Here is a 4,553-nt window from a genome sequence, read left to right as displayed (position 1 = left end):
ATAATAAATAAATTGTTTTTATTGACTAAATATTTATCAAATTGTAGTCTCGACCAGTTAGACCTGGGGATTTTATATTCTCCTTTTACTTAAAGGGGAGTTTCTAAAGTATATACTACAATTTCAGAAAACATGACACAGACGGACAAGAGAAAGCCTTTCTAAAATGAATCTAATAACAAAATTTAAATGACTTGGAAAGTATACAAAATTCGAAACACATTTGATGTTTACAGATGATTCGAACTTTGAGTCTTCATTTAAATTTATTCAATATTTTCTCACTTTATATCAATCGTCGTAGACTATTTATATGTTGGGATTATTCATCTGGTTTCTTTGATAATTTGTAGTTGTCTAACAGAATTTTAATTGAATTCTTACATCTTCCACATGGTGTGTGGGAGTGTTAATTTTTTCAAATAAAAATTTGCCAAAACAAGCAGCGGATAATGTTACGTTGTTTGTTTTGGCATTTTTAGGCCTGATGAAATTCAAATTGGCTCAGACATGATGATTTATTTCTTTCGTTTATTTTAAAATAAATCAAACTGGAAAGTACTGTACAAAGAAAACAAAATACTACAGACACTTATATTTATATGTATATACAGTAAATCAGATCATGAATAAGATATATTGAAAAGTATGTGCAAGAAAATGTTTTTCGTGATCCAAAAAAAAAAAACATTTTCACGAGTAAGGAAACTTCAAACGCGTATGATGTACATGCAATACATAAATCGATTGGATTTCTATTTGGAATTCTAGGATAATGAATTACTTTGGTCAGCAGTCAAAAGAATTGCGAGAATGCCCGACATAATCTACGAAGAAAATAAAGGATGCTATGTTTAATATTTAATATGGGGTGCAAAGCTAGTTCGCCTCCTCGTGGTGCACCCTGGGTAACGCTAAAGAACTAGCACTAAGACTTCAAACAGGTAATGCTAAACAATTTTACTTATATTAGAGTTCAATGCTTCTTCTTAAGTAATAATTTTCTTCTTTCAGGTTTGGATGCCAAAGGAAAACTGATTAAATAAACAAAAATTCATAACAATTCTGAAATCTACAAATATATCCTTTAGTTGCAGCTGCATATATTGGAATTTTTAGGTTTAAGTTATTTGAACCTGAAAAACTTCATCGACATATGGCATACATAAGAAGATAATAAAAGATTCAGTGATTTACGCAAGGAATTTAAGGAATCTATTGGTACAAATACCGCAATTACTGTATTATTTATTTGATTATATTTGGTTATTGGTTTCTTGTATTATTTATTCAATTATATTTGGTTATTGGTTTCTTTAAATGTTTTATCAATTCGAGTACCACGAAATAACAACAAAAATAGATTATACGTGGTGTAACTACAAGCAGTTTTCTGTTTTTATTAAGGCCTTTATATAAATTAAAAGCAAAATCGCTTACAATTAATTTTTTAGAAAGGTATTAAATAAATACAATAATAGTCGAATAGAGACCGAGGTATTTGTACTTTTGAAAGTTAATAGTTACATCAGACAGATTTCTTTTCTTGTTTAACTTTTAAATTTTCGGCAACAATTAGGTCTGCTTCGTTTTTTTTTTAAATTTAATTTATGATGTTTTCCACGTTTTTCGGTAGAATACTACTACTAAACATTTCCTCAGATAGCGATAGTCTGTAATAAAACTGTTATTTAAAATATAATAACTGAATAAAAACTATTTATAGACGCCTATGTGGGCGGAAATCATGTACGGAAATACATATTCTCTGATAATCGTTAGTAGAACAAGTGCCAAATATGCAATTTATGTTGACCCATAAATGACAGAAACGCAAAATATTTCACTTACCTACGTGTGTAACGCATCATTTATCAATGAACCAGAAAATGAATCTCTGTAATTCGTTATTTTTGAACGGTCACTAAAATGCGCCTACGATTTTCAGTCTAGTCAATTAAATTTTAAAAATTTATAAATAAAAATGATTCAAATATTGTATCTTGTTATGAATAAAAAATTACATCAATAATTCACTTAGAATGTGTACTCCGCGATAAATTGGTTGTTTAGACTTATATCTTCTGTAACAAACAGAAAAATGTTTTGCAAAAGAGGAAAAACAAACTCCAATTTTTGTTGCTCATAGAATAATTAGAGAACTGACCCTAAAAACTTTTTGAAAAAAAGCTAGGTTGGGTAACGTACATATTATATACGAAATTGTTTGGAAAATTTATAAAGTAGAAGCGTTAAATATTTGGAAGTACTTGTGAATATTTTTATGTTACATCACTTTATTTCTCGATTAATTTTAGGATTATCATGAAACATAAGATCACGCAAACCTTGAGGCGTCAAGTGTACATTTTGGTACCTACCATAATATAAAGTCATTTATAAGCTTCCTTGTAAATAGATTAAGCACACTGTTTAAAATTTTCATCTGCTGCTACTAAAATTAAAAATAGAATTCGCTAGTAAAAGATGATAAGTATGCCTTGCGTTTATCTAAGCAAAATAAGTAAAATAATTGAAAAGGATTCTGCGCAGGGTATCACTTTGTGAAACCTTTTAATAAAATAAAAAAATATTCACAAAATTTATTTAAAGGTCGTCATCAGTGNATAAGTAAAATAATTGAAAAGGATTCTGCGCAGGGTATCACTTTGTGAAACCTTTTAATAAAATAAAAAAATATTCACAAAATTTATTTAAAGGTCGTCATCAGTGGTTTCGATATATTTACATCACTTTTAGGGCTGTGAATTTATTATTTAAATATTTATTGTGTATAACATATCAGACACCTGCTATACGATATCTATTCCTAACGTTCCTAAGCATTCATAGTAAAAGGATGTAAAAAATAAGTGAGATAAGTCAGGACGGAAGTAGTAGTAGGGATATAAGGCAGAGGATAGCGCAGGGTCGTGTCGCCTTTAATAAAAAGAAGTCACTTCTATGTTCGCGAACGGTTAATTTATAAATACGGAAAAGGTTGTTAAAGGTGTAGTTTGGAGCACGGTGCTGTACGGGTGCGAAACATGGACAGTAGGCGCGGCGGAAAAGAAAAGGTTAGAAGCGTTCGAAATGTGCTGTTTTAGGCAAATAATGAGGATACAGTGGATAGAGAAGATTAAAAATGAAGAGATTTTAGAAAGAGTAGGAGAACAGAGGACTCTATGGAAGTCAATAAGAAATAGGCGAGATAGATTAGTAGGACACCTCAGGTATGAAGGTCTAGGCAGACACATATTAGAGGCAGAAACGGATCACAAATAGTTAAGGATATAGGTTGTTCTAGTTTTAGGGAAATGCGAACAATAGCTGAGGATAGGAAAGAGTGGAGGTGCGTGAACAACCAGTCTTTGGACTGACGACCTTATGATGAAGTAAATTTTGTGAAACTTGGTTGAGCGCTTTTATAAGGGAAAGAAAATTGACTAAAATAATGGAAAAGATTCACCACTTGATTTATTGTACTCAACAACGTCGTTTCGATTTGTATCAAGAACATATGTTTATTAATAATACTGATGGCATAGACCGAACCGATATTGTTGAATATAATTTTTAAGTGGTGAAACTTTTCCACTGTTTTCTTTCTCTTATGTCAACATATTTCAGAATAAAAGCGCCCTTGAAAGTTTAACTAACGTAAGTATTATTCAAACTGTTGAACGTTTTTAACTTTTTAATTTAATATTTTACGTAAAAATAATATGATCTCATATAGATGTTTACAAAAAATTTACAGAATTACCTTTTACGATGCCATTCTTTTTATGATCTACCTAAATAATGTTTGACAATATGATCGAAGAAATTTCATTCAATTAGTAAATTATTGGGATTGCTTTTGTTTCTTTTTGGAGCTGTACTTTCTTTATTATACGCTTTGCACATAATTCGATACCTATCTTACCTAATAATTTCTTTTCGAGTTTTTTTTTTTTAATAAAAGTCATATTGCTTTATATCTAATACGTAGTAGAGAACTAATGTTTTACGTAAATGATTCTTGTGCAACATTGGTGTTACAAAAGTTTAAAAAAAAACCCATGGTTCCAACTTTTTACTTAACTCGAAATGGCGTTGCTCATTAAACCGTGAAATTCTACAGAACGATCGCACGGTTATAGAAGTTACCGTCTTCCTTTTTTTCTTTCGTAAATGTATGTAATAACTATTAACGATAAAAGTTTCAAACTCTCGGTAACTGCTTGAAAGCAGTGTATAGATATTGAAAGAGGTAGGGGGTAAAGAGGGCGCTGTGGAAGTCAATAAGAAAAAAAAGAAATGGGATAGTAGAACAGCTTCCGTTTTTCATGGAGACCCCTGTTAAATTTTACTGACAATGAATCGTACACGAAACGCATGGATAACTCAGGAAACAAGCGGAAAACAGTTATAGATATTTTACACTTTAGTTTATTAATGACTTCATACAACGTCTGAAGGTTAGGTATTCAGTATTAGAACCTCTTAATACTTTTATGTGTTTTCGTTTGAAGGCAAAATAACTGTTAAAGACGATGTTTCCTTAATTA

General features: G+C 30.4%; 1 long non-coding RNA gene across 1 annotated transcript; it reads left to right on the top strand.

The window, feature by feature from the left end:
• Positions 1 to 27: 27 nt before the first annotated feature.
• LOC108743542 lies at positions 28 to 1,047 on the top strand. Its single transcript, XR_001938849.1, has 2 exons — positions 28 to 944; positions 1,015 to 1,047. It is a non-coding gene; the product is annotated as an uncharacterized LOC108743542 (long non-coding RNA).
• The last annotated feature ends 3,506 nt before the right edge of the window (positions 1,048 to 4,553 follow it).

This window comes from Agrilus planipennis, unplaced genomic scaffold, assembly GCF_000699045.2.
Source record: "Agrilus planipennis isolate EAB-ADULT unplaced genomic scaffold, Apla_2.0 scaffold796, whole genome shotgun sequence".
Lineage (NCBI taxonomy): Eukaryota > Metazoa > Arthropoda > Insecta > Coleoptera > Buprestidae > Agrilus > Agrilus planipennis.
Note: the sequence above shows the minus strand (reverse complement) of the source record. Positions and strands in the feature narration are given on the sequence as shown.